General features: G+C 38.7%; 1 long non-coding RNA gene across 2 annotated transcripts; it reads left to right on the top strand.

The window, feature by feature from the left end:
- Positions 1-1,695: 1,695 nt before the first annotated feature.
- Positions 1,696-18,289, top strand: LOC125177052 (uncharacterized). Of its 2 annotated transcripts, none has more exons than XR_007156496.1 (3): positions 1,696-2,174; positions 6,550-7,471; positions 18,113-18,289. It is a non-coding gene; the product is annotated as an uncharacterized LOC125177052 (long non-coding RNA). The 2 variants fall into 2 exon arrangements; XR_007156497.1 differs by lacking the exon at positions 18,113-18,289 and adding an exon at positions 12,837-12,904.
- The last annotated feature ends 1,231 nt before the right edge of the window (positions 18,290-19,520 follow it).

Genomic DNA, 19,520 nt, shown 5'->3' with positions numbered 1-19,520 from the left:
CAATGCACATAAACAGGGGGTTTCATTACAAGTAATTTTTTGCATTATTATATTCAGGCATCACTTAAGCTTTAATCCAGGCTTATAAGATGGATTTGGGTACTTCTCCAGAGGAGCATTAGGTAAGAGTCAGATGATACATACTATCTTTCATGAATGAAGCCTTTTTTTTTTCTTTTTAAAACTAGCATTCTCTTTATTAGATTTTTTTCCAGCCTCATTGACATATAATTGACAAATAAAATTGTAAGATATTTAAAGTGTACATTGTGATGATTTGAGATATGCATACAAGCCAATTATGTTTTATCAGTCATAGTGATGTTATATTCATTGGAGATATTGCAAGGATGGGAAATTGGTCTTTAAGCCTGATGTATTTTAAGCAAATGTTGGTGGAGCGTGCTGTATCCATGCTAGTCCGTGAGTCCATCCACAAACTAGGAAAAGCAATGGAGTAGTTATTATTTAACGGTCAAGAAACCCACCTGTATTAAACACTGTCTAGCCATTGTGCTACACAAAGAGATACAAAGATGAACACACACAGGCCTTGCCTGCCCTCGGGAAACTTAAAATCCAGTGCGAGAGAAAGCGTTACTGTAATTCAGCTTAGAACGTGATAAGCAAATGTTATAAGGGCTCATAAGGGGAAGAATACTTTCACATAAAGGATTGAAGGCAGCCAACAGAATAACTCCGATTTTGAACACCGGAAAAAAGACAAGGAAGGAACATTTATTTTTATGCTTATTACTTGTTACCCTATTTTAAGTAAAGTAATTCTTAGTGCTGAGCAGTTTATGCTGAGAGGTGATATGGAGAAGACTACCCTCCAGGCTTTTTAGCACTGAGAAGCCATATGTGCCTTCAAACCCCTTGAAATAGGATGTGTCATTTTATCTTCCTAGAACAACGTGCTTTAAGTTAATGTTGGGATATTTATTTTTTTTTTTATTTTTTTTTTATTAAAAAAAATTTTTTTTTCAACGTTTATTTATTTTTGGGACAGAGAGAGACAGAGCATGAACGGGGGAGGGGCAGAGAGAGAGGGAGACACAGAATCGGAAACAGGCTCCAGGCTCTGAGCCATCAGCCCAGAGCCCGACGCGGGGCTCGAACTCACGGACCGCGAGATCGTGACCTGGCTGAAGTCGGACGCTTAACCGACTGCGCCACCCAGGCACCCCGGGATATTTATTTTTATGTACAGAAAAATGAACCAGGTTTACATAGCCCAGGTTGGTTGTAAGCTCTTTAACAATTGTTTTTTCAAGATTCACAGCGTGAATGAATTTTTTTAAAAAAATAACATTTGTATTTCTGACTATAAAAGCAGTAAACCCACTTGCTCATGACAGATCTTCCTCCACTTACAATAGGGTTATATCCAGATAAATCCATCGTAAGATGAAAATATTGGAAAATAGACTTGACACACCTAACCTAGGAACCTCATGGTTTAGCCTCACCTTCTTTAAAAGTGCTCAGAACACTTATGTTAGCCCAAGGTTGGGCAGATCTTCTAACACAAAGCCTGCCTTATAATAAAGTGCTGAATATTTCATGTAATTTATTGAACACTGTACTGGAAGTGGAAAACAGAATGGTTGTATGGGTATGGAATGATAGAATGAGTCCATTCTAACAATGGGTACCATTGTTTATCTCTGTGACTGCGGGGCTGACGGGGAGTGGAGCTGCTCTTTCTGCTCTGCCCAACATCCCGAAGACCGTCCTACCACATACCGCTAGCCCAGGAAAAGATCAAAGTCCAGACTTCAAAGTGAGGTTTCTACTGAATGCGTTTGGCTTTGGCACCATCATAAAGTTGAACAACTGTCAGTTGAACGGCCATAAGTGGGGGACTTGTGTCTGGATTCATTTTTCTGAGGATTTACTATGTCACCTCCACCAGAAGCAGCAATGTAAACACAACCATCAGGAGTGCTCACAGCAGAAAGAAGGGATGTGAAGATCTGGTTCTTCAAAGTAAGAAGAGTGGACATCATGGGGTGAAGTATCAAGATAACCATGGACATCCTGGGTTATGAAGGAGTGTGGAAGAGAGACCCTAGACATCCTTTAGGAAATTGTCCTGATGAAGGAATGAGCTTGACTATTTTTCCTTTCCATCATTGGGACCCAGGTTTATCAACTGCAAACTTATTCTGGTATGGTCAGGATAAACTGTGTTCTAACTTGCTTCAGTTGCTTAACTGCGCTTTTATAGTCCTATCCATTTTCTGCTGCTGATTCCATTACATATTCAACAAATAGTCATTAAACCCCTACCATGTATGGGTGGCATGGAAATATAGTGGTAAACAAGAAAAAGTGCCTCTTTCATGGAATTTACAGTGTTACTGAATTTGCAAATAAACATATATTTCTAGTTTGAAACAATGTTTTGGCATGAGAGATTTAAAAGGAAAATATAGACAGTTATGCTGGGTCTACCTAGAATCAGCAATGAGTGAATGTCTTTGACTTGAGTTGAATTCGTTAATCTATAGAACAAACAGGCATTATCATGACTGTTTCTATTAAGGTGATTTTTTTTCCATTGCAGCCCTTGTAAATAAGTTTTCACAGAATATCGTTAAGTAATGATAAAATGATATTTTTCAAACTATTTTTTTCTATCAGCCTTCCTCCTCCTGACAAATGTACATTTGAGGTGGTCTTTAAATGCAAACGTTAGACCAACTGCTCAGCATGGACGTAACTCTTATATGCTTGCATTCACATAAAACTATAGGAGAGTGAGGCATGGAAAGTTATTATAATAAAATGATTTGGTGATGAGAAGAAAATGAAACAGCTGGGACAAGATGAAGCCATGGACTCCAGGGAAAATCAAATTCATGTCCACACTAATGTTCCTACTAGCTGACTCGTTGCAAAAACAAATACAATTTATTAGATAAATTTGCTGTAGTGAATGTTTCTGCAGATCACTGGTGTACCAGTGCTGAATATTATAGCAATGGACAAAATAACAAAGATTTTAATCATGTTGATTACTGATTTTTTTTCCATCCACTTCAGAAGCTGTTAAAAAAGAAGCAATTACTTGTTTCAATTGAACTGATGAAAAAGTGAAATCCAATATATAAAGAATTATGAGTTCATTTTCTTTCTTTTTTTGGTGTAGACTTTCAACACATAATAATTTATAATACATTTCCTTCTAATTAGACTGAACTAAAATTTCAGCTAAAGCAGGCATGAGTCCTCTATTGTTTTATTTAATAATGAGTGGATGGAAACTCAACTTTTCATCCAATGCAGAATGGGAAGCAGGTCTAGAAGGTTGCCATTGAGGACAATGATTGTTTTTATTTAAATGGAAAGTAAGCATTTTGTGACCTTGCTGAATATTTTTTTTTTTGTAATGTGTGCGTGGAATTTTTATTTTTTCACCGGGAGGTGAGACTGTGTGCTCTGGGGTTTTCTCTGGAGGTCTATTCTCCTGGCTGGATGTGTATGACAGGTTTAGACATTAAATGGCTTTAAGCTTGTCAAAGAAAGGTTATTAAAAATGTCCCTGCCTTTCAGGCTCCGTGCTCAGTAGGAGCCAGAATGCAGTCCTATGGGGCTGTCTTTCTATTTAGTCATGTCATTTGGATCTTTGCCTATAGCAAAAAATGAGACACCATCTGTTATTTCTTCACTAATGGCTGTCGGTCCCGTGCTTGCCTGGCTCACTAGGCTTATCCGTTTCCCACCAGCGGCTGGACACAGCTTTGCTAACAGGATTCTATTGAGAAGCGTGCTTTATTATCAAATGAGCTTAGCTACGTGGAATCGCTCATATACTCTGAAACAGTGTTCAATCTAAGGGATTGTCATTATTTTGTTACCACTGTGAAATCTATCTAATTTTTTCTGAATTAGGGTGATCCAGATTATATGCAGAAATCGCCTTTTTGCTGATAATAATAGTTCATCTTAATTGAGGATTCTGTGAATTATTCTCTTAATTTTCACAAAACCCTAGACCAAGGCATTGTTACCTCCATGTTACAGTTGAGAAAACAAGAGAAACAAGCTTATGTAACTTGCTCAGTTCCATAGCAATAAAGAGCAGAATCAGGACTCACCCAGTTTAAACCTTCCTCTCAATTGCCATACTATTCCATCTCCAGGTAACATACTGGACTCTTTGGGGTTATAATCAGAAATTTGAAGCTTAAAAAACACTATACGCTGGAAGCAAATTATTTTCTCTTGGGTAGGATTCAGTGTCTGCATTTATTTACAGGTGCAGAAACACCTTCTGTTTAGCTTCAGGAACCATAGTGGATTTCCAGCTTTGCAGTGAGCTCTGCTCCAAACTCTCCACACTTTAGGAGTGGGGCTTCCGACCGATCACAATCCTGTGATGTCAGCCTATTGTCAGTTTCTCATAAGCAGCACTCACTTAAAGCACACTGGCTGACACACCACTTGTCACCCGGGCCATGAAGTCTTTTTCATTTCGAAACCTCAACATGGGGCAGCACTTGGGGGTGGGGGTGGGGCAAACATTTGTTATATAGCAACAGGTAACTATTGTATTGGACTAAAAACTTGGTCTATTTTTTAGCCGGGAAGAATTTTTATTCCCCGAAGTACAATTTTTTTCTTTGTGTGGTTTTAAAAAACCTTATTGGGTGTTAGTTCTGATAGAGGGAACTGCAAATACTGAAATAGCTAAAAGAATAAAACCCAATTTGATTTTCTTTATAAATTAAAATCAAAATTAGTTCCTAAAGAGTTTACCATGACTAATGTGAGGCTCAAAAAATTGGTAACTACTTCGTTGCAATGTCATTTTTGGCAATTTTTGTTGGATATTTACTGATGAGTTGAGCAAACTGTACATTGTTATGAAGTATAAATAGTTACCCAGAATGCTAGATTTGCAGTATGTTAATAGAGGTTGAGTAAAAGGTTTCATTGTCAAATGTTTTTTTGAAACATTACCTTGAAAATATATGGGTCTCTTTATTGGAAAAAAAAACAACAAAAAACTTTCATCTTTAATGTATTGATTGTGCATTGTAAATCTCCAATGGCATAAGACTCATGGTATTTTTTAAACCTAATTTTCCATGGAAACTTATTTTTTGAAGTTTTCAACTGCGTGGTTTTCAGTGGATATGCATTGGACAATACTTATCAGATATCTCAAAAGCTGATAGTTATGTTTTGTCACCTCCCCAGATAGAGCCTCTTCTGACAGTTGTCCAGAGGGAAAGCTCATAAGCTTCAGTCATGTCTTATTTTCTTTCATTTCCCACATCAGTTGATTGCCAATTGCTATACATTTTACCTCCTAACAAACCCTTGGAAATGAACTCTCCATGCCATTCCCACTGTACATGGCCCAGCTCATGTCATTATTGTGTCTTGTCTCCATATCAGTGTAAGAGCTTCCAAACTGAGCTCTTTACTTTCCATCTTTTTTTTTAAATTTTTTTTTCAACGTTTATTCATTTTTGGGACAGAGAGAGACAGAGCATGAATGGGGGAGGGGCAGAGAGAGAGGGAGACACAGAATCAGAAACAGGCTCCAGGCTCTGAGCGGTCAGCCCAGAGCCTGACGCGGGGCTCGAACTCACGGACCGCGAGATCGTGACCTGGCTAAAGTCGGACGCTTAACCGACTGCGCCACCCAGGCGCCCCAATTTACTTTCCATCTTTAATTAATGGACAGAACAATCTTTCTAAAATATAAATTGGGTTTTGTAAATCAGGTCCTTACATGACTTCACAGGTTCTCCACAATGAACAATAAAAGTCATCCTTGCTGGCATGGCTTTTAAAGTCTTCTGTGACCTGACCCAGGTTTATGTCTCTCACTTTTCCTATTCTTTAGGCATTTTGGGTGTCTTGTAGTTTCCCAAATATAGGGTGAATTTTGTCATAGCTGTGTGCTCTTCCTGCCTAATCTGCCTGGAATATCCACCTTCCTGTCTATCCCACCCACTGATGAAATCATCACTTTGCAAGGCTATGATTAAGCTCATACCTTTTGCAAAAGCTTTTGGGCTTATCCAGGCATATTTGGCCATTAGTATAACATTTCTTAGCCCAGGGTTTATAATATATTTTCTGGAAAGTGGTAATCAACTCTACAGATGGCCCCCAAAGTTCTCTGCGTCCTCATACTCATGCCCTTTTATAGTCTTCTTCCAAATTTTATCAAGATTTGGTTATAGACCAATAGATGGGAGGCCTGGGTGGCTCAGTCAGTTGAGCATCCAACTCTTGATTTCAACTCGGGGCATGATCTGAGGGTTGTGGGATTAAGCCCTACATTGGGCTCTGCACTGAGTGTGGAGCCTGTTTAAGACTCTGTCTCTCTCTCCCTCTGACCCTCTCCCCTACTTGTGTGTTCTCTCTCTAAAAAGAAAACAAAAACGAAAATGAAAAAGAAAAAGATTGGTCTATAGACCAATAGAATGCTATATAAGTGATGGTATGTCACTTCTGATACTAGGTCATAAAAAGCATCATGGTTTTCTTTTCTTTCTCTTTCATGGATCACTTGTTCTGAAGAAAGCCAGCTACCATGTCATGATCAATCTTGTGAAGAGGCTCATGTGGCTGGGAATGAAGTTTTTCTAACACAGCCTATAGAGGACTCCTTGATGCTTCCTTCCAATGGGCATGTAGAATGAGCCATATTGAAAACAGATCCTCCAGTCCCAGTCAAGGTTTCAGCTGACAGCAACCCCAACAGAAAGCTTGACTGAAATGTCATGAGAGACCTTAAGCCAGAACAATCCAGCTAAGTTACTTCCGAATTCTTGAACTTTAGTAATTGTGTGAGATAATAAATGTTGTTTTAAGCTGGTAAGCATTCAGACAGAAATGTATTGTGTAACAACAGGTAACTAATACAGACCATTATGTTCTCAGAAGGGTCCATGACCCAAAAGAGGAATAAGAACCCTGGTATGCATAATGTTCATATTTCTATTAGCATTTATCACTGTGTATCATTATTTGCTTGTCAGGTTCCCCTCGATATAAGCCACTTCAAAACTACAAAATTGCATTCATCATTATATATTCAGCACCTACCACAGAGCTGGAAATATAATAGACAGGTTAAAAAAATATTTTTTTTACTAAATGAAAGTTTACCTTTTATCTGGAACTTGATGCAAATGCTGGCTTATAGGAAAGATTCAAGTCACTAGACAACCCTCTTAGGGGCTTTAGATGCTGTGGCACATTTACAGAGAAGGACTAGAGAATTCCAAGGTATCTGAGAATTTAAAGTTCTCCTAGTAAAAGAGACATAGAAAAATAATATGTATATGAAAAACATTGTTATTGAAAGGATGATGGCACTTTCTTTCCCTCTCAACAGAATCTGGACCTATGCCTTCTATGATGTGAGAATGAGAGAAAAACAACCTACAGTCATTTTGAGATGACTGGGTTATCAGTGAAAAAGGACATTGGAAATTAGGTATGTCCTCAGCCTACTCTGTGTGTGTGTGTGTGTGTGTGTGTGTGTGTGCGTGTGTGTGTATTTCAGGTGTGTGTGACTGGGAGACAACTAGAAAGTGTTATGTTTCTGTAAAACTCAACATCTGGCTTGAAGAAATTTTTATGAGAGTCTATAAAGGCACACAGTGCTTTTGCATGTAACCAAAGCATGTATGCATTTAAAAAAGGGTTCTTCATAATTGTCTATAGTCATTGATTAAGATATTTCATATCAATTCTAGTTTATGATAAAAAATAGATGTGCTTTATTATAAAGAATATTTCTTCTTTGCTTCCCTTGTTGTTTTGCAAGTGAAAGAACTCTCTCTCTTGCACAAAAATGACTGAGTGGCCAGTCTAGCAAGGGTGACTGTGTAAAGTATACTGTGCACAAAGAAAATTATAGAAATTCCAGATCATTCAAAAATACAAAATTAAAAGAAACTAGAAGAAAAGAATAGGTTTATCAGAAAAGAGCGGCCTTACAAGCACCTTTGTCCATCTACAGTTTTTATTCAACAGTTGAATCAAAGTTTACAGTTTTGTAAACAGTCTCGTTTTCTCACACACTTCAGCTGCATACAAGTTATTGACACTAGTCACACACAATCAGCAATAGCAAATCAGCATTTTCAACATTTTAATATCTCTGGGTGGGGGGGCGGTAGGGGATAGGTGAGGAAGGGGAAAGCAAGATAAAAAACAGCTTTCTTAAAAGGTAAATGTTGTGTTCCCAGGACGCTACAACTTTAGCCAGGACTGAGATTTCTGAAAATCTTGCCATTATGTTATCAGAAAGAAATCTCCAAGACTTCACTTTGTCCTTGGGGAATTTGTAATAGCAGCCTTTCATCAGAAGTTTGCCCCTGTGGAGGACTAGTTTGCTTTGTTGTTGTTGTTTGTTTTTAATTGAAAGTACGTGATTCACAAAACCTTCTTATTGAGATGGATTTAAATATTCACCAGGCCCAACACCCTTTTATCATCTCTATGAGATTTATCCAAGTCTTGATCTAGCTTACAGTTAAACAGCTCTGAAGACAGAAACTCACCTGCCTTCAAAACATTGACTCAGGAAGTTCTTCCTTATTTTAAACTAAAATGGTTTTCTATAGCTTCCACCCAGTGGGGCTATAGCAAGCCAGCTCCCCTTCCAGAGGACAGGTTATCTGGAAAACTCTCACCTCACCAAGCCCACCCCACTTTCCTCTCACCACTGCAATTTTCTCTTTAGATTAAGTGGGAAACTTCCCTGGCTCTACATTTCTTTTACTCCATGAATGGGCTCCTCCTTCCTGATTCAAGACCTTCATGCATGCCCTTTCTCAGCCCTGAATGTTCTCTCATCCTCTACCCTGATTATGGTTTTTTTTTAAATACGAAATTTATTGTCAAATTGGTTTCCATACAACACCCAGTGCTCATCCCAACAGGTGCCCTCCTCAATACCCATCACCCACTCTCCCCTCCCTCCCACCCCCCATCAACCCTCAGTTTGTTCTCAGTTTTTAAGAGTCACTTATGTTTTGGCTCCCTCCCTCTCTAACTTTTTTTTTCCTTCCTCTCCCCCATGGTCTTCTGTTAAGTTTCTCAGGATCCACATATGAGTGAAAACATATGGTATCTGTCTTTCTCTGTATGACTTATTTCACTTAGCATAACACTCTCCAGTTCCATCCACGTTGCTACAAAAGGCCATATTTCATTCTTTCTCATTGCCAAGTAGTATTCCATTGTATATATAAACCACATCTTCTTTATCCATTTGTCAGTTGATGGACATTTAGGCTCTTTCCATAATTTGGCTATTGTTGAGAGTGCTGCTATAAACATTGGGGTACATGTGCCCCTATGCATCAGCACTCCTGTATCCCTTGGGTAAATTCCTAGCAGTGCTCTTGCTGGCTCACAGGGTAGTTCTATTTTTAATTTTTTGAAGAACCTCCACACTGTTTTCCAGAGAGGCTACACCAGTTTGCATTCCCACCAACAGTGCAAGAGGGTTCCCGTTTCTCCACATCCTCGCCAGCATTTGTAGTCTCCTGATTTGTTCATTTTAGCCACTCTGACTGGCATGAGGTGGTATCTGAGTGTGGTTTTGATTTGTATTTCCCTGATGAGGAGTGATGTTGAGCATCTGTTCATGTGCCTGTTGGCCATCTGGATGTCTTCTTTAGAGAAGTGTCTATTCATGTTTTCTGGCCATTTCTTCATGGGATTATGTGTTTTTCGGGTGTGGAGTTTGGTGAGTTCTTTACAGATTTTGGATACTAGCCCTTTGTCCAATATGCCATTTACAAATATCTTTTCCCCTTCCATCTGTTGCCTTTTATTTTGTTGATTGTTTCCTTTGCAGTGCAGAAGCTTTTTATCTTCATGAGGTCCCAGTAGTTCATTTTTTCTTTTAATTCACTTGCCTTTGGGGATGTGTCAAGTAAGAAATTGCTGCAGCTGAGGTCAGAGAGGTTTTTTTCACCCTTTCTCGTCTAGGGTTTTGATGGTTTCCTGTCTCACATTCAGGTCCTTCATCCATTTTGAGTTCATCTTTGTGAATGGTGTAAGCAAGTGGTCTAGTTTCATTCTTCTGCATGGTGCTGTCCAGTTCTCCCAGTACCATTTGTTAAAGAGACTGTCTTTTTTCCATTGGATATTCTTTCCTGCTTTGTCAAAAATTAGTTGGCCATACTTTTGTGGGTCTAATTCTGGAGTCTCTATTCTATTCCATTGGTCTGTGTGTCTGTTTTTGTACCAATACCACAATGTCTTGATGATTATAGCTTTGTAGTAGAGGTTAAAGTCCGGGATTGTGATGCCTCCTGCTTTGGTCTTCTTCTTTAAAATTACTTTGGCTCTTTGGGGACTTTTGTGGTTCCATACAGATTTTAGGTTTGCTTGTTCTAGCTTTGGGAAGAATGCTGGTGCAACTTTGAATGGGATTGCATTGAATGTGTAGATAGCTTTGGGTAGTATTGGCATTTTAACAACATTTATTCTTCCAATCCATGATCATGGAATGTTTTTCAATTTCTTTATATCTTCTTCAATTTCCCTCATAAGCTTTCTATAGTTTTCAGCATATAGATCTTTTACATCTTTGGTTAGGTTTATTCCTAGGTATTTTATGATTCTTGGTGCAATTGTGAATGTGATCAGTTTCTTTATTTGTCTTTCTGGTGCTTCATTATTAGTGTATAAGAATGCAACTGATTTCTGTACATTGATTTTGTATCCTGCAACTTTGTTGAATTCATGTATCAGTTCCAGCAGACTTTTGGTGGAGTATATCGGATTTTCCATGTATAATATCATGTCATCAGCAAAAAGTGAAAGCTTGACTTCATCTTTGCCAATTTTGATGCCTTTGATTTCCTTTTGTTGTCTGATTGCTCATGCTAGAACTTGCAACACTATGTTAAACTACCCTGATTATTGTTAATGCATCTTTTTTAGTACAGCTGTCATTTCCTCAAGAGAAGCAGTGTCATGCGCTGTCCAGAGAGTCCCCAGTGATGCTCTATTTCGAGCACACTGAAATCCTCTTTGCTTTTATTACTGTCAGCACTTTTTTCATCTATGTGACTATTAGATAAATGTCTGCATCCCCCAGTAGACTCTATGCTCTATAGGGCAGAGAACGCTGGATCCCCAACACTGGCACAGTGCCAAGTACATAGTAGATATTCAATAAATAGTTGTTGAGTGAATGAAATAATTCCTTGTATGTCATGGGCGTGATCATCTAAACAACCAAGAATCTTTTCACTGTAAGAGAGTTTTCCAGGATTGTTTCATTTAGCAAACCATAGAATGGATCTGTTGTATCCCTTACTTAAATATTATAATAATTTTAATGTGGCCCAAGGTCTCATTTAGTGTTTTGGTAACCACAACACCCTTCATGGTCTCATTGACCCATAGAATGTTTTTCCTTCAGTGGTGCTGTTATATTTTCACCTTTATCCTTCCCCCCACTTTTTTTAAATCCAAGCATAGGAAATGACACCAACCAGACTATAACCAAAAGCATCAAGGGTCTTGTGTGCATATAAGAAGTGTTTCCCAAATTGTTTAGGAACAACAGGAAACTAATTTGGTTCCTACTTCAGGGTTTGGTAGAATATGAATTAGCTCTATCAGAATTCTGACTACTTAAAGGCATATCCTTAGCCATATAGAAGGTTTGAATACTAGACAGGATAACTGGCAGAGGGACAAACTAGTCAAAACTCAGGGTTCAAAGTTGGCCTACTCCAGGATTAGGAAAAACCACAATTTAGTGTCTAAAGGTAACATCTAGGCCCTACACCATTTTTTTACACTAGATTTCCTGCCTCACTGGAAGTAAGACTCTGGATGGGATATAGAAAGGGCATTGAAACTCAGAAGAATTGCTGGGGCCACAGAACCCCAGTTCAAACAAGGTTGATCACCAGCGTGACCATATAATTAACATTTGAGAGTGCAGAGGAGGGGTATTATTAAGAATAATGGGAAGACAATGAGTGTCGGAGGGGCTGTCTTTGGGTAAACCAGAATGTATGGTCATCCTAGTGACGGCTTACTTCTCTGTCCCATTAGCTTCTGACACTGTTTAACTGTTTCCTGCTTTGTATTTCTCTTCTGCAAAAAGAGAATGAATCGTATTTACCTTATGAATGGTGTTTAACACACCATTAACACAGTGTAGATGCTCAAATTTAGTTATTATTGGCCATTCTACTTTCCTCCTAATCTCCCGAGTACTGGTTCAGAAATTGATGGATTGCTCCTGGAAAGGGAGTCATAGAGGCCTCAGCAGACATAGCACTCTGCTGGTAGAGACAGAGAAAACTAGGTCTGCCAGGGCAGAGATATTTGTTTTAGCCAGCTGTGGGTGGGCTAAGGTGTTGGCTTTCTAATTTCCACCAAATCACATAACCCAAGAAATTGTCTTTTGCCCAGTACCAACCAGTGAGGGCAGTACTCCTTCTGGGGAAGTATTTTTAACAACTAACACTAGAGGCCTAAAGTAATTAATAAGACAGCTGCTTGATTTCTGAGCCAAGTACTCAGGAAAACCTGTATATGAGGAGAAACGAAGAAGGCGTGATTGGTCTGTTGATTTAGAAGCCAGGCCCTGTCCCACTGGAATGCTCCCAGGCAATCACACTCAATTCTCCCGAACTCACACTTCATTTTCTTGGTTCTTGTATGTAGGATTTTGATTGTTCTCTGTTCTCTCTGAATATTTTTTCCAAACATTAGAATCTTGAAGGCAAGCTTCCAGCAAAGGGAAAGAAAAACACAAAACGTAGAAGAAAAGAAAATGGACAGTAACTGATCTTTTTTTTTTTTTATTTTGAAAGTTTTCAGGTAGATCGCCAATTTCAAAACAATGACATGCTCAGGATACAGAAATCAGATGAAATGGAGGCCAACCAGCACAAAAATTAGCTGTGAGAAATGGACTTGTTAGCATCTGCTTGCTAAGTCAGAGCATAAAAGGAAGATTAAGCATGCATGCAGCTCAATAAGCTAGACTACTTGTACCATGCTAGACTATTGTTTTTTTTAATGTTTATTTATTTTTGAGAGAGAGAGACAGAGAGAGAGAGAGAGAGAGAGAGACTGAATCCAAACCAGACTCCAGGCTCTGAGCTGTCAGCACACAGCCTGACATGGGGCTAGAACCCATTAACTGCGAGGTCATGACCTGAACCAAAGCCATTCACTTAACCAACTTGCTTCCAATTCTTCCTCATTCACAAGACAAGCTGATACGAAGGCCCCATGGGGTGGAGAGTGTTGGTGGTAAAGGGAGATAAATTCATGTTCACAGCTCCTCTAGAAGAAACTGGAAGGGTTTCTGCTTCAGCCTTGGGGAGGTGGGAGAGAAGAGAAAATCCTGGAAAACTGTCTTGCCACTTTCTCTCCTCTATCTCTTGTGGTGAGAAAAAGGATGACATGGTGACAAAGAATTTACTCTTGAGCTGGAGGGCTGGGCTCCAGTCTCTGCTCTACCTTATGAGCTGTGTGATCTGAAACATATTATGTCACCTCTTTACACCTAATTTTTCTCATCTATAAAGTGGGAGCAATTCAAGCTTATAGGATTTTTTTGAGGACAAATGACTTAATACATGCAAAGTCTTTAGGGTCTGGTTCAGAATAAAAATTCTCTGAGTGTGGTTTACTATTACTATTATTATGGTAATCTTATTCTTTCCCTTTGTCCTCACTTCAGGTGCATCAAGAGCCCACATTCTTTCTTACAGGATTCCGTGTGTCCTACCATTGATTCACCCATTCAATAAGCAAACTCATGGCTTCTTATCTCTGTGCCCAGTGTCTAGCATAGTGTCAAGGATATGGCATCTCAGAAGTGTTTATTGAACTGAGCTATTGTACATTCATATGTACAATATACGACAATGAACATTTGGGATCCCAGTTTGGCCAGTTAAGTTCACTTAAGATATATAAATGAAAAAAAAAAAAAAAAACCTCACTACAATGCCTACTCTAACTACATGAGATGCATTGTGACATTTTCATTTTACCATATTGATTTCTGTTATGTCGTGTTCTAATCTGGTGGAGTTGATTTTTTTTTTAATGTTTATTTATTTTTGAGACAGAGAGAGACAGAGCATGAACGGGGGAGGGGCAGAGAGAGAGGGAGACACAGAATGGGAAGCAGGCTCCAGGCTCTGAGCCATCAGCCCAGAGCCCGACGTGGGGCTCAAATTCATGGACCACGAGATCGTGCCCTGAGCTGAAGTCGGATGCTTAACAGACTGAGCCACCCAGGCGCCCCGAGTGGTGGAGTTGATTTTAGAACCACAATAGGCAGTAGTAAGGCACTATTCCTGATTGCTGCTATACTTATTAGCATATATTCAGTTTCGTGGTCCTCACATTTTCATCTGTGGAAATGCAAAGCTTACACTGTTCAAATGTTTGAGTCAGAAAGACATTGACTTTTTTTGGTGAGCTGCAGGGCAAAAAGTCCAATAGTAGCTAAGTTACAAGGGAGATTTGGACCCCTAAAAAACAGTCTAGGGGTACTTGGGTGGCTCAGTCGGTTAAGTGAATGGCTTTGGCTCAAGTCATGACCTCGCAGTTAATGGGTTCTAGCTCCATGTCAGGCTCTGTGCTGACAGCTCAGAGCTTGGAGCCTGGTTTGGATTCTCTCTCTCTCTCTTTCTCTCTCTCTCTAAAAATAAATAAACATTAAAAAAATGTAAAAAAAAAAAACCAATAGTCTAGCATGGTAGAAGTAGTCTAGCTTATTGAGCTGCATGAAACTAGTGACTGTGACTTGAACTTTCTTAAAAAAAAAAAGAAACAAAACAAAACAAAAGAGAGAGTGAGGAGTAAAACTCATAGAGAACCTGAACGACCTCCATTTAAAAATTTGATCCTAAATCTCTTGGGGTTGGTATCAAAATTAACTGGGTGGAGTCATTACCTTCCTAAAATCATAAATTTGAAAGATAGTTAATCTCAAAAGATGGTGCCCTTTACAGGTTTGTATTTAAGTTCTGCGTGGGTAGCTCTCTTACTGCTTTCACCCCTCCAAACAAAGATTTTGTCCACAGGCCCGGCAAATGGGGATCTGGAACCCTGCATGGTGACACGATTGTGGAGAACACTTCCTCAGAGTAGAGTCAGAGGGCAGGTGTTGAGAGGGAGATATGTAAAGGAGAGGATGAGAATCAACTGCAGCGGAAGAGGACATTGAACTTGCTGATCTAGTGTGGGCTATATGAAGATGGGGAAATTCATTAATAGGTAGGGCACATCAGAATGAACCATTCATCCATAAAATCCAAACATATGCTAAGAGCTTTCCTTTCCATCTGTACCTCGTGGATTTTCTTTTAATATGGTGCTCCATTTTGAAGGATTTGCTCAAATCAACAGTTCAAAAATGATTCACAGGGGAAGAGCTTGGATGAAGAGTTCCTGTTCCTGTTTTATTAATGGAATTTGCCAACACTCTCATAAAAATGAAAAAAAGCCCCACAACAAAATAAGCTCTTATTTCTCAGATTGCTTTTGTGATTGCTATTTTGGTTTTTATTTTAGGATGTTTGAGATTTTTTTTTTAACACAATCCTAATAGAATTCATCATTTTTGTCTGCTGACTAAAAGTCTACCAGGAGGCATCATCTGGTGATTGCCCCCTGTGCCTCTAATTGCTTAATTAACATTCAAATCCAAGGTTTAGGAAAGGGTTGGTATTATTGTAAGTTATGAGGTAGTTAATTGCTGCCATGACACCTTTGAAGCTGTCATAGAGTATCTATAAAGAGATTCGTGGGAGATGGGTCTAGCTTGAGGTAAAATATAAAAATCACAGGTTTTTAAAAACTATGTGAATAATAACTCAAAGCTTAATGTTCCTCTTCTAGAAAAAGAATACTTAATTATGAAATTTATAATTCAGTGATGCTTATTCAATCCAATAAATGAATAGCTTTCTAAAAATACCTATGGATTTTAAAATGATTTTATGTTCTTTCAAAGCAGTATTCATAGTGGATGTTAGGTGCCAATATATTTCATTTTACTTATGACTTTCAGAGAATTTCATAAATAACTAGTCTCCTTGACAAAAATATGGCACAGGAGGATTCAGTGATGCATATTTAGACTATATGCCCCATAACCAAGTACAACTTCTTTGATCTGTGTATGTAAAATATTTTGTCTGGAAAATATTATCCCTTAGAAATAATTACAGTCACCTCTATCTCCTACCGAAATAATTTAATTTTTAACATAATCTTTTAAATTTTGCAATGGAAAGACAGAGGCAATAACTTATGGAATTATTTACACAAAATCAAGTCAGAAAAACGTGTTTTATTGGAAAAATACAAGGCAATAAGGGAAAAATCAAGATTACAAGGGATAGATGAGCAAACTGCATACATTGATAATTCAAAAAGGTGGAAATATTAAGCAAGAATGCATAAACACAATACAATGTGCAATACACATCCTCCCCATACACAATCCTGTTTGATCCTAAGAGGTAGTTATTAATATAGTCCTTTCTTTGTCAGGCTGAGAAACTCACCATAGGTATAACCACTAGCAATAACCATGACTGAAAGTTTACTGAATGCTTATTATATGCTATGAACTATTGAATCACTTTATAACCATTAATTCATATAAAACTCAGAATAATTTCATGATGTAAATACTATTTGTATTCTAACTTCAGAAGAAGAACTGAGCAACTAGAAAGGAAGCACCTTATCTCAGGTTTTGCCACTGGTCAGTGACCAGAGCCAGAATTTAAATCAAGCCACTTATTCCATGAACACAGAGAGCTGACATTCAAAAAGGAGACTGAATCATAGCATGTTTTGACAGCTACAAATACAGTGCCTTTCTTTGAATAAAAGGCAATTTAAAAAGTGGGTTGTTTATGAATGACCAAGAAAGATTTCTGCGTGGGATGCAGAGTTTGTAGGGAATGTCTGCCTTCATTCCCTTGGCAGAAGGAAGTTACAAGTGTCTCCCAGGTAAAATGACTTCCACTGCCCTGCAGGTTTATTGTAAAGATTACCCAATTTTGTAGTGATTAATTATGAAATCGAATAACCAAAATTTTAAATGCAAGGAGGAACAAATTGGCCAGTGTGCTATCCCTGCTACATGTCTGCAAGGAGACAGATACTAAGCAAATCAGCATAGGTGATAGGGCTCTGAGGAAAAACAACAACAACAACAAACTCACAGTGGTTCTTAACCTCTTTTGGAGCACTGGTGCTGCTAAACATTGTTGAAAGCTATTGAATTTTTCACAAGAAAAATGAACATTTGTACCACATTCACTATTTTATACATAATTTCAAAGGACTGACCGTCCTTGCTCAGAACCCCCCTGGAGGGGCCCTGTATCCCAGGATGAGAACCATTGGCAGAGGGATGACAGAGGCTGGGTGGTGATAAATCAGGTAGAATGCCTATCACAGGGAAGACCTCTGATAAAACAGTATTGTAACAGAATACTGAAGGACATAAGAGAGGGGGCTGTGTGGATATTGAGGGAAAAGTTTTCCAAGGGAAGGGAGTGGCAAGTGCAAATACCTTGGAGCGGGAGCTTGTGTGGCTTTCGCTGATATCACGTTCATGGTAATAGCATCAATCATCACTTAACATGTTTTTGGTAGCATCTCCTGAGTACTAAGCCCCAGCTGAACCTATGTTTAAAATAGTCTTTCCCCTTGATGGGCTCAAAATACAGAGTTGAAAACACATACATCTTAATTTATGCATTGCAGACACCCCAAATTTCAGTGGCTAAAAACCATAATTATTTGCTATTGAAGTTCATGAGCCAATGTCCGCTGGAAGCTGTCTGAGGGTTGGTAGATCTTGACTGACTTGCACATGCATCCATTTGTTGGCCGCAACCTACCTTAGACCGGGCTTGACTCAGGCAGCGAGGGTGGGGCAGCTCTGCTACATATGTGTCTCATATTTCTCCTGAGGCCAGTTGGTATATTGTTTTCATGGTCTTGGGATATATGCCAGAGAGAAGTCCAATAGCTTTTTCAAACCTCCAAGCCCTGAGACACAACCCTGAAAGTGATTGCTCCCTTAAATTTTGCACCCCAGGTACCTCACTGGAAGCACGATAGTCCTGGCTTGAAATCCTTCACTGAGACTCTGTCTGCAACATCCCATCAGCCGGAGTGAGTCACAAGGCCAAGCCCCAGGCCCGAGAGTGGGGATTTGTACCTTGTCCACAGTGGGAGAACACCACAAAGATGCATAACAAAGGGTATGGATAAAGGGAGGGTAGACAATGAAGACTTGAGAATTGGCAATCTATTAATAATTCATCCTAATAAAACATAACCCAAGGGTCTCGAATAGCTACCATCAGCCTCTCTTGGCCCAAGAGCCTGTGTTTGGATGTACACATTTTAATGGTGGTATGAGAAATGATTTTTTTTATTGTGTTTGAAATTTAAGAAAACATTGTTTTTATGTTAATACTATATATTCATTGTCATGTGTTGAATAATACAATAGGTGCCTGGAATTTTTTATTTGATTTTGTGAGTAATATTGCATAAGTGAAACTGAATTAAGTATAAATAATGAGCCAATATAATGCAAATTGCATAGTTAATAATGGTATCAGTGGCAGGGAAAGAAGAGAAGTATCATCCAGATGGATACAGCAGCATGCACAGTGGTCCAACGTGGTAAAAGTACTTGATACAGAGTATATGTAATCATTTATCTCATTGATGGGATACCCTGTCCTAGCCTGGACTCCTTCTGCACAGTATCTCGAATCCCCTAGTTGATTAGAGAACTTCAACTCTTTCCCTGGTACCATAAGCAAGGGTAGTGCACAGTAGTCCCATAGCAGATATCTGTTGGTTGACAGAATTACCCATAAACTCTTTCAGAAAATTTATATAATATCTTAATCCAAAACCCAAGTCCCTCAAAATCAAGTTTCATTTTTAGTATTCTCTCACTCCTTGGAAGGAGCAATTTTACCTTTTTTTAGGGCTGCCTCGATTTGCTTTTCTTGGTGAGCTCTCTGATTTCCCAATGACTAACTTCACCCAGGGCTATGTGAGTTGAATATACACAGACAAAACAAGCCCAGATTCACAGTCTGAGAGAAATATTTATAAACTAAGATACTGGGAACTATATTCAGAAAAATAAATGGAAACTCTTCCCTTAAGCCTGAGCCTGAGGAACAGCTACCATCTGCCTCTCTTGGCCCAAGAGCCTGTGTTTGAATCATGCTGCTGATTTCCCTCAGAAAAACCAGTCAAAACAAGGTTTTCAAGGCAACTGCTCTTTTAAGTAGAGCTTTATTTAATGTGCTCTGATATATAAGTATCTCTATCTATCTATCTATCTATCTATATAGATAGATAGATAGATAGATATATAAGTATCTCTATCTATCTATCTATCTATCTAGATAGGTAGATATCTCATACTATATCATATATACATCATATATATCTCATCCTATATCATATATACTATA

This window comes from Prionailurus viverrinus, chromosome D1, assembly GCF_022837055.1.
Source record: "Prionailurus viverrinus isolate Anna chromosome D1, UM_Priviv_1.0, whole genome shotgun sequence".
In the NCBI taxonomy this organism is placed as follows: Eukaryota; Metazoa; Chordata; class Mammalia; order Carnivora; family Felidae; genus Prionailurus; species Prionailurus viverrinus.
The sequence above is the reverse complement of the archived record's forward strand: the minus strand, read 5'-3'. Positions and strand labels throughout refer to the sequence as shown.